The sequence below is a fragment of the Mesitornis unicolor genome, unplaced genomic scaffold (genome assembly GCF_000695765.1).
Source record: "Mesitornis unicolor isolate BGI_N332 unplaced genomic scaffold, ASM69576v1 scaffold16389, whole genome shotgun sequence".
Lineage (NCBI taxonomy): Eukaryota > Metazoa > Chordata > Aves > Mesitornithiformes > Mesitornithidae > Mesitornis > Mesitornis unicolor.
In genome coordinates, this window is record NW_010206698.1 from 48,388 (window position 1) to 60,597 (window position 12,210).

Consider the following 12,210-nt stretch of genomic DNA (forward strand, 5'->3'; position numbering starts at 1 on the left):
GGTGTAGTATTTTCTAGGGAGAGGGCTTGGAAGCGTTTTAAAAACTTCAGCAGTACAATAGTGTTTTTCAGATGTTTAGGAAAGGATATTAATTTGGGAATGTAAATATCCATTGCCAGCAAGTAGCTTTAACAAGTATGTTGTCTACTCATCTACTCAGAGGACTACAGCACTAACATGACCAGCTGGCCATGCTGCTCTTACAGACAAAAACTGTAATACTCAACTACCTGGTAATACTTGATTGCACACTGCACTTGCCAGTGACTAGAAGCTAATGGTTCTGTGTCACATCTAAACAATTACACTTGAAAGTCAGAACCTTACAAACACCTCGCTGTTGCACACAACTCTGCATTTAACCATTTCCTCTACAAGAATCATCAGCGCTTGGCTTGGCAGACGCAGGGCTGAAGGAAAGAGGCGTAAAACCCTTTCCTCAAGCGTGTTTTATCCTATAGCAATAACGCCGTCTTCTAAGGTACACGATGGAAGATGTGTGAGCCCTACCCTTACCCCACTACTGGTGGAGAGGCCTCCTGTGGGCACGGTTGTCTTCTACCAGCAGAGCTCTGCAGTTAGGCCTCGCATGACACGCGCTTTAATAAGGCCATTGTTCTGCCTAGCTAATACAGTTATTATTTTATTAATTTGCTTTGCACAAGTAAGTTTTGGATTATTGAAGTTAACTTTTCACAGAGAAAATATTCTCTGAATATTTTCACAGATCTCTGAATTTTACAGTCCAGGAGGCAGGGCAGCCACCAGTGAGAAGTCAGGATATGCAAGTCTGCCCAGCTTGCATCCCACCTTCATACCCATTACACGTACCAACGTTCATTTGGTATGTCTCGTACTTCTTAATATTGAGTGTATTCACACTTTAAAATTCCCCAGCATGGCAACCCTGTGGAAAACAGCCTATGATGACCATACAACAACCATCCTGGACTCTTCTACATGCGAGCACAAACTGGCATCTTGCTCTGTGAAATCTGTTAAGAAGGTAACCCACTGACAAGGATGCACATTGTAAAATCCGTCAAAGGGCAGGACGAGCACCCTGCCGAGCAGGGTATGAAGAGGACCAAAAACCCAGCAGGAAACCTCTGCCCGCAGCAGCAGAGCTGGGACTGACAATATGGAGTGGGAATCCCTCCACACAAGCTCCCAGCCTCTGTCCATCACAGCACGAGGAGCTACCGAGTCATGCGGCAATTTGCCCATCCAGCACAGCTACACATTTGGATTCCTTCCACCCACCTGTACCACAGCATGGACAGTGTCACCTGCTTTTAGCTCTTCTAAAGCAGCACAGATCTCCTGTTTCCTTCTGGGAACCACTGTGTTTCTTGTGCAGAAGGACCTTGACAGACTTAAAAGCAGTACATAACAAAATTCTTGCTCTTTTTCACATTATCTTGAGCCGTTTTCTGTACACAGTGGCTCTCCCTCGTGCTATGTAAGCTGAGGGGTATACGTGAACCAGGAAGCAAAAGACATTAGACATATAACTGGACAAATTCCCACATAATTAAATCTCTTCAATAAACAAGAATTTAAATGCCATATCAAATGTACTACAAGACCCTCTCTATATATTATCATGGAGACATGCAATTAGTTCTTTAAACACAATGCAGATCCCCAGGTTTACTTCTTTTCCAGAGGCAAAACTTCAGTTGATGTGTGGAGATTCCTACCTAACCAGTATTTGTGGTATGAGAGCTGTTACCTCAATTTTATGCTGAGGTTGTAAGAATATTTTCATGCATCCCATTTATAAATACTTCCTCCTCATCTTTTTATGCTGCGCCAGAGCCTGCCTGACAATGGTATTTTGTAGGCTCTACTTTGGTGAGTGCATGAAAGCAATTCCAGCTCACTGCATTGCTACACACAGATAGCTACTTATTAAAAAACAAAATCAAACCCCTTTATCCATCTTCCTTTAAACAGCAGTGAAAAAACACAGAATCCTGTGATAAATAAGCAAGCAGATTTGTTTTACTCCAATGGTAGGGGTCTGAAAGATGCAGCTTCCTTGGCAAAATCCAGAGCCGCAGCTTTTTCTCAAAGAACCACTCGCAAGTGACTCTCGTCTCTCACTTCCAGAAGTGGTAGGCGGTGCTTTGTTAGCCAACAGTTTAGCCCGACACATCTGAACGGACATACACTTTTAAGAAACTCTGACAACCTAGATTGAAAAAAGACAGCTTTTCCAAAGTGGGTCCAGCTGGACATTCAGAAATAATTAGCATGCAAAATTCTACTTTTTGAAACCTAGTAAAATGTCTTTTTATAATAAAAGTATTTTAATTTGCATAGAGAAAACTTCTGACACTTCACTGTTACAGTTTCATTCAAGAAATACCATAAAATACCACAGTGGCGAGTTCAGCCATGACATATTTGTATCTGCTCTAAAAACTCTGGAGTCTGCAGTGTGAATAACAACCTCTGAGCCAGCACAAAGGAAAACAGCGTTTGCATTTCATGGAAAAGAGAAGAAAACCAACACTACATTCCTAATACTTATGTTTATTATGAAAGTGTCTCCAAATTAAAATAGCCCACAATACTAATTGGTTCCAGAGATTTTATGAGGAATAATTATTTTCCATACTAAAAAAAAGTCCCGAAAACCAACTGAGTTAAACACAAAATAACTCCCAAAGTTCCACACAGCAGCTGTACATGAAAGGATTCTAGCCAGCACATCGCTGTGTCTGGGGCAGTGGAGTTCCTACACACCACCGCATTTCTGAAAGAGCTCCTCAAGCACAGGGTTGTCATGAAAACACGGGTGAAGTAGTGTCATCTGCCTCACCCTGACCTGCAACAGGCAGGCAGCACACACAGTACGGCATGGGAGCTTGCGTCCAGCAGTTAAACCCCGAGACTGCAAGGAGCTGAAGCTCAGCAGAAGCCAGAAGTCTGTGTTTTGTTGCACGGATCATTTTAGGCCATGTAAGACAATAATTTTGTCTGGTCTTTCGTCTGATACATGTGATCATTGACATGGCTCCAAAACACAATCTCATAGTGTTTCCTTCAGGTTTTTCATTGACAGCAATTTCAAAGACTTAGAATTCTGTACAGACACACTCAAGCACTGTGTTTCCATTGCAACTACAATCAGAAGTCTTTAAAATGTAAAGGATATACATGTATGCCATTTTCCCAAACTTCCACTAGTGCTTTTTGAAAAGAAAAGAAAAAAGGAATAAGGTTGTCTTACTGAAGTTCCCATTAGGTCCCTGTTCCAGATCAAAACCAGTCAAAAAAGTAATACAAACTGGTTTTGCTTTATGGTTTAAAGGCAACTGTCGTGTGCACAACACTGAAATTAGGCCTAGTAGGGTCTCCATTACAGGAAGGGTAAAAAGTATTCAATAGCTCCTCCTGCTCAAATGTCCCAAGAGAGTAGACAACAGGAGACATACAAAAATGAGCTGTAGCAAAGAGATTTAAAAAATACCAAAGCATCAACTGTAGAAACCAATTATAGCCCATATTTCTCTGAGAATACAGAAGGCTGCAGTAATGAGAAGATGAATGAAACAGGCATCAGGCTTCCTACTAGAATACTCTGCAAAAACCACACGCAGTGTTTACATCTACTCATGTTGATCACCATCAACATTTGCTGCAGGGTAATGGCTTTCGCTGTTGTGTCCTGCTCAGAAACAGCAAGTGATTTTCACTTGAAACAGATATAGAATAAAGACAAGAATAATTTCACTGTAGGTAAAGCTTTAGTGCATGTACCTGGGTCTCAGAAAAAGGACAATCACACAGAATGGTCACAGGCTGAAACAGGAGCCTCTGAAGCCACAACACCCGCGCCATTCTGCTAAAGAACAGGTAGAGAAAACTACAAAATGGCAACAGGAAAAGAGCATGGGACCCTTTGGTATTTTAGAACTAGCGCTATTTAACATTGATCAACATCCAAAAGATTCCAGCGTCCACCCTTGCTGTTTGACCAGATATTTCTACTGTTTTCTGCAATGGTTGTTTTTAGGTTTTTATTAAAAAACCCAACAAAAATAAACAAGAAAGCCCAAACCCACCATATACTTTTATTTTGGTACAAAATATGCCAATATGGAAAACAGTAAACAAAAGGAGACCTGAATCTTAGTTTACTATATTCTGGGCTGGGTAGGGAGAGAAGACAAATTCTTACTATTTACTAATAAACTCTACATATAATTTCCTCATTTTTCTACTTCAACATCTCAACTACTGTGTCAAGTACTGTACTATAAAAAGGGAGCATAGAAGTTGAAGACAAACAGGTTATAGAGTACAAACTCTCATTTCTAAAACGACTAAAAGGACAATTCTACAAAAGGTATTAATATACAGAACCTTTTTAGATCTCGCATTTACCATGAGCCATGCGAATAATTTCAATCCATTTTCTGGAATATGTGTGATTATCCTCTAAATATTTGATGGCCTCCAAAAGCACCTTGCAAAGCTCTTTAACAGAGAAGCAAGCAAATTCAAATGAAAGAGGAAATAGTTGCATGACATTCTCTGCAGAGGGGAAGATGAAGCCAAAGTTTTGACATCCATTGGTTAAAGCAATGAATCAAAACACATCGCCAAGTAAGGTCACTAAAACACTTGGTCCTTCCCACTAAAGACAGAAAAAAGTGTGAGTTTTAAATTTACATTTTAAAAATGTAGCTTGAAAGTTCATTGCGATTGTTCAAAGTGATTGTTCAGCAAAGTTTAGTGAAGTTCTCAATGCTTCCTTACTCTTACCCCATTTTCACAAATGTGTCATTTGAATCTCTCACCTCACCGATTTTCCAGACATACCTGCATTGAGTTTATTCCAGGCTGCTAAGAACAGACTCCAAAAAGCCAGGTTATATGACATAAGTAAGTCCCTGGAAGTCAGCTAAACCATAGGAACTGTGCACACGCTTTGGCACATCATAGATGCTACTGAACGTAAAGCTCAAAGGAAGAGTTCCAACCCAAGCTGCCATTTTAAACAATTTTTAACGGAGAGCACATATACCCAGCAATGGTGAACCATCTCAAGGGCTGTGGCCTTCACTGTACGTGTGAATCAACACTACAGAGCACAGCTGGGGAGGACCAACAACACTACAGCATTATTGCTGTGCATGTTGATAGCTCAGAGCAACACTGTCCCCACGTGAGACAAAATACTTTGCCAGAACGTCGTTTTTGCAACCATTTTTGCAGAAGGGAAAAGGCCCAGTGGAGGTAGTAATCAACACCGTGAAAGAGGTGTGTTTAAACTGCTAATCTCAATTACCCTCTTAGCAGGTCAGATTTCAGAAATTATAATGTTCATTCAATATATAACCCAGGATGGTTTTGTTTTAAAATCTTGATATCATCTTAAGAGTAATTATTAAACAACTGCCACTTCAAATACTGTGGGTGGGATACTTTCCACTGCAAGCAGTGTATAATCTGCCCTGCAGCTAACTCTATGAAATCAGAGGCACAGGAGACAGATGAGAAAGAGGCAGAGAAACTTCTGGGGGAGAAGGAGACTTAAGTAAGAGTCCCTTGCTCCCTCAAATATACTCATGGACATACAAGCTATGTGGCTGCTGAATTACAAGGTTACCTGGCTTTTTCAAAAGATGGTCTATGGGTAGTAAAACTGAGAGCTCTTCTTCCATGATTTACAATTTTTCAGTTTTCTTTTATTGTCTACCAAGTGGAGATACTATTTTCATGCAAGCCATCCTGCCATTAATTTAGCACAAGGTTCCCTATGGATAATAAAGGTTTCAGAATTCTTCAAGAGTGACCAGTAGAACAGGACAAATCTCAGTTTTTCAAAAGAAAGAAGTGGCAATACAACTTTCTTCAATGGAGTCTGTACAAAATAGAGCCTTTAAACATGTTTTATGGCATCAGAAACCATCTATATTTCGCTATTTGCATAGGTGGAAGGAATCAGATTTCCTGGCTTAGAGTTCCAGCCAAACACGGCACTCCAATCCCTTTGACTACAGAAAACCCTGTCACATTTTTTTCCTGGTTTGTTCCTTCCTTTTTCTTTTCAAAATACATATATATAAGTCTTTGGTCTATAAGCACATTGGTTCTGTGTGCACATAAACAATACTGTTGAACAGTAGGTTGCATAGAGTCCATTACCCAAGAACCTCGCATACTTTTGGCACTGCTGTCAAAAATCACAGAAAAGTGTCCTGCAAGAGTTGTATGATACTTAGCATCCTACATCAAACTTGAGCTAGAGACTGGAAGAAGTGTGTACATAATGTTAAAAAAGATGTTTACCTTGGGTGTTACTTTGTCTTCTTTGGGACACAGTTTGTAAATCTTGGATGAAAAAGAAGAGCAAAATTATTTTACAGACACCCTTAATTTTATTTGTAGAGGTGATGAAATACTGCTGAGCATTCAAAGTTTGCTGTAAAATACGTTAAAACTTAATTTTGCTCCAGCTTTCATGCATTTAAAATAAACTAGCAAGGAATGACATTCTGCCTTCTCTCTCTTCACCCTACCAAGAAAATGGCAATAATTATAGGACACCTAGACTGAACTGTGTCCAAGAAAGCAATGAACTTTCCATCTGCTGTTTTATCCATTACACCCCTGCTTTCATCCATCTGAACTTGCAAAAACATTTTCAGGAGTGAGATCCGGATTCACAATGGTGCACCTGAACAAACACCTTTCAACATGGAATCTTGGCAAAAACCTAAAATTTGTAGAGGTCAAAAATTGCAAGGCAGAAAAAGAACAAGTGAGAATGAGTTTATCCCAACTGTAGACATCAATGCTGTCTGGATATTTGCACAACAAATCAAACCTACAGATAATGCAGTTAACCACCAAATTGAATTTTAAATTATGCTAAAATAATATTCCACAATTACCACAATTTTTTTCCCCTGAATTGCTAATTGACCACATTACTTACTATTTCAAACTTTATGTGTGGAAGAATGGCAACTGTGATTTCATAGGCAATTTCAAAACCAGCACTTGAAAACACAAAGATAGCAAAAGTATCTGAAGCAGATCTAGAATCTATAAAGCTATGTTCTATCTTATTGTCAATCAAGCAACTATTACTTATAGCAGAATCAGCAAAAACAACAGGGATGGACAGAAGAGATCTGAGCATGATGCTCTCCACCACTGAGAATCCCAAGAGACAAAGTTTGAGAATGGATATTCCCTTTTGTCCAGAAGTTCCCAAAAGAATACAAAATAAATATTTCAAAGACAGTACAAGTGAAAATACTGCTCCCATTGTGTCAGTTACATACACATACAGCATGCCTACGTACACAGAATGGTGTGTAGTCCTCATTCACAAACAGGAAATATGGCAGTGCACTATCAGAATGCTTTGATACTCCTAATTGTTTCTGATGCTGAGATATATGAAGAAACTGCATTCACAACTCATAATTTACTTCCAGTAGCAAACAGTTCATTCTGTTTGTGTCTCATGATTGAACTCAAGGATTAATGCTCTTCTGAGCAAGTGCCACCAGTAAGATACCCGTTTGTCCCATTGGCACCGCCGGTCCCGTTAGTGGCGATAGTGCTGTGCGGGCTCTTTGAACGAGGTACTGTTTCTTCATCATCTGAGCTTGACTCAATGTCACTTCGGTCATCCTTTGCTACCTGTACAATTTGAAAAAGAAGCAAGCAGTAGGTGATTATAAGGAAATAACTGGGCTGTTTGCTTCAAGCCAGAATCAGAGAACTCAAACATTTTTCAATGTGAGCTTTGAAGGCTTTCTCAGCTCTGGCACACTTCTCTGCCTTTGCCTGCCTGGACTCACGTCAAACATGGATGCCTATACACACATATGCTACGTGCAAAGGCAGAGTGAGAACTTTGCACTGGTGCGTTGCAGGTAATAAAGTGAGGGCACAGTGCTCAAAGCAAAGGGTTGTGCACACACTAAAGGAGCCAACAATCCAAGCTCCCAAATTCAACCTAGCCCCCATCCCTCTGCCTTCCTACAACAACTGTATTTCCTGTGCTTCCTTTGGGGTGCTTCTCTTTTACCTGATAATACAAAATATTCACAGAATCACAGAACAGTAGGGGTTGGAAGGGACCTCTGAAGATCATCCAGTCCAATGCCCCTGCCAGAGCAGGATCATCTAGAGAAGATCACACAGGAACTCGTCCAGGCGGGTTTTGAATGTCTCCAGAGAAGGAGACTCCACAATCTCCCTGGGCAGCCTGGTCCAGTGCTCTGACACTCTCACAGTAAAGAATGTTTTCCCTATTTTTAAGTTGGACCTCCTATGTACTAGTTAGTGACCACTGCTTCTTGCCCTGTCACTGGGCACAACTGAGAAGAGTCTGGCACCATCCTCCTGACTCCCGCCCTTTAGATATTTATAAGCCTAGGCTCAGTCTCCTCAGGCTAAACAGACCCAGCTCTCTCAGCCTTTCTTCATATGGGAGACGAATACATTGAACAGAGCTGGATGCAATAGAGATCCCTATCTCCTCTGTTTCCCTGAGGAACATCACTAGACATGAGCCTCCAAGTAGACTGCCTCACCGACCACAACACTCTGAGTTCTGCCCTTCAGCCAGTTCTCAATCCACCTCACTATCCAATCATCCAATCCACACTTAAGTTTTGGCTTGAAAATCCCTAAAACTGGTAAGAATATACCAGCTGAAGTAAAAAAAAGCATCAATGGGAAAAGGTCTGAAGTCTAAGCTGCACGCAGCTTCCAAGATGCAGATTTCCATGCCTACTTCTACTTGTTTGTATAGCTGAGCTTCCTAATTCATTCAGAAAGTACCCATGCTGTGCAGGTTGCCACATCGGGCAATTACAATTGACGTTACCATAGCAAATGTACATAAAGAGGGCAAAACACACGGTGAGTCTTTTTCCCAAAGAAATCAAAACAATTAAAGAACAGGGACACTGCATGTAATTTTTTGCTTACAGTAATGCTCCTCTACTCCAGAAAGCCCTCATGACAATTCTGCTCTCCAGCCCTCGCCTCAGAAACAGCCATTTGCCTTAGGCACTCCCAATACTGTAACACTTGAGTGACACTATTTCGCTTGGGAACAAAGAAAAAAGAAACACGCAGTTCCCATTTACCTCCTAGTAAGTAATGTTTTTAATGTTAGTGTCCAACAAGCCTCCAATTCTGACACCCATGAAACTGGACCTCAGCTGAGGTCAGAAATTTAATTCCATACTTACACAGCTTCAATTAAAAAAACACTTCAGTCTCTTTTATATAAAGGGACTTTTATATTAAAGCTGTTGGGGACAAAGAAATACACTTAGTATTACACTTCTATCAGATAGATGAGAATGAGCCCAGCACAGAGCACTGAGAGCCTGTGATCGACATGGGGGCAGATGATGGAAAAATTCTGCATCATCTTAAATTCTCTTAATAGATTAAATGCGCTGCCAATTCTTCTACCGGGGTCCTGACTCAAAGCCAAACAATCAGAAGAAGATTCTATGCTGCAGCCACTTCTGTTAAACATGTGATCTGCTCTCTTCTGTTAACACATGCAGCAACATACCAGGGTGTCAGGGTCTTCGCACTTAAAACCTGATATAAATGCAACACATCTCGCAGTACTTAGTTCTCTTTGTTTATCCCCAAAAGAACCCGCTGGAGTAATTTCCACAGGAGGAGTCTAGAAAATAGGTATCTATGTTTATAAAACTCCTAAGCATAAGATGGTGAGGATTAGTTACAAATTTAATGATAATAAATGGCTTTATCAGCTGAGCTGTTTCAAGGGTCGATACTAGCAATGCAAAAATAAAACAATAATTAAGGATGAAGATCTACTGTAAGATATCTGTAATGTGTTGTGAAAACATTGCTTATTTTACTGCAGAAATTGAAAGACCAGGCTTGTGAGTTAAGAACTGAAGTATCTGAATGAAAAAGAATGCCCCATGTGCATGTCATACGTATGCATCTTTAACCCGGTCACTGTCTTACTGTGAGCGTCTAATTCTGCTCTCGTATAATCTAAATTCTCTTCTCTGAAATTGTTTGAACTACAAGGCAGAGGACTTATGCTCTCAAATATGCTTCCTGAATGGTGACAGAGCAGCTGCTTATCCTGCTGATACGCATGTGTAGAAAAGATTGTAACATCATAGCATCCAGACATTAGATACAGAAGTGGGTTTGCATGGTATTGTGCAATGGCACGCACAGGCAAGAAGTCAAAAACAGCCTTTAAAGATAACTTTCACTCAAATAAATAAACACAAACAATGGATAAAAATATCAAGCAGAAATGATGAATTAAAGAAAACCACAAACACCAGTATTGCACAGAATAAATCTTTTGCAGAGTAAACTTTAAGAAACTTACGTGCAAGGGGTTCCACTTCCCAGCCTTCCAGCACAGCACAAGGAAAAGGATAAACAAGCAGAGTAAGAAAGAGTAAGAAGCACTCTTTGAAGTCATTGGTGTAATTCAGACAGGACAGCTGAGGCTAAGAATTGCTAAAAGCAGAGGAGACTGAAGTGTGGCTTCCAGGCAAAATGCAGTTCACAAAAGCACTGTCTGTCATACGGAGCGAACGGCAGACTCTCTCTGTCCAACACAAGGCTGAGCTCACCAGTGCATTCATAGAAAGCAGTTTTCTGCAAAGAATCCTGTTCACTGTGGGGGTGGTGACATGTCTTAAAACATCGCTCTACTCTAAGGGCAAAATGACCTGTACTTTACATGATCTGTAAGCATTACTTCTATCATCTAAACGTGAGCACCGTATCTGAACAGCGAGTGTAATGGGGCTAGCATTTCTGTGAATTACACCTCCCTGTCAAATACAACAATGGCAGCAAGACACTAAATTTTATCCCAAGTGGCCTTGCTGCAGGAATCCTAGAAAGTACGTAGCCCTTTGCAGAACCTCATTAACACCAAAACCCAAAAGAGGCTGTGATTTGTAACTTTGCCACTAGCAAAGGCAGCAGAATTTCAATTCGTATTATTATTACTATCACTACAAGCTGGGAAATGAACACTTTGCTAACAACTACTATAAAGAAGAAAAACAGAACTGGCAGCCCCAAGACAGCAGTTTGCTTGGTTTTGTGTTTTGTTTTTTTTCAATCTGATTTCCCTAATGTAGTTTGGTTCAGTGCGCCAGACTATCAAAAAGAAATGTGGAAGCACATAGAAATAAACTCACTATAAAGAGTACATTAACTTACCTGATAATAGTTAGAAGGAGTGGAAAAAAGTTTCCATGAAAGGAAAAAAGACTTTACATAAAACATATGTCTTCAGTAGTGTGTTATGAATTAGAAAGAAAAAAGTAACCAAAAGGTCAGTCACCCTGAAAAAGTTAAAATACTGAACATGAAACCGAACCATGCTGTCTTACCTTGCCCTTTGAAAAAGCTTTGTAGGCTGCCTTTATGATTAGATAAGACCAAAAACAGTGCAGAATTTGAAGAATGACAAGCAGCACGTTGAAGACCCATAAGGCAGGAAAATTGCCCAGAGCTTCATACAGTTCAAACAATGTTGTGTTTAATACCCTACAAGAGAAAGGGACAGGAAAATTATTGCACTTTAAGCCAACAATCTGAAAGAAGCCCTCTCTAAATCACGATGATAAGTACTTGATTACATGGGATCCACATGGGCAGTAGGTTCTTAGAGCAGTAGTGGCTCGGACTGAATGACACAGGTGTCTCCAGAGAGACAGATTGTCTCACAATGCTGCTTTAAGTGTTTAACTTCATTTTGCAAACATCACACATGGAAAAGAACATCCTCAGTGTGCATTTCTCCTTTTATAAATCAGGCAGGTTAGTTCCCTGATTAATAACAAAGACTACTTTATTCAATTTTTTTAATCAGGCTTTTCCGTTTCAACTGCCTCCAGTAGGGTTTAGGTGCCTCCATATTTCCACAGGGTAAGAGCAGGCATAGGGACTGATACACTACAGTGCAACCCACATGCAGTACCATGTTCTTCAAACCAGGCTCCCAGGCTGTATCAGTGAGCTTCAACCTCTCCCATGCTACACGAAACAAACCTGTACCAAGAGCCAGGCAACATTCCCCAGACATTCCCACGTGAAGCCCTCCCTCCCACACCCAATCTCGAAGCCGATGGGTTTGTTTCAGTGTACTGTGACTATACAGATATATATTTATATATATATTTATTTATA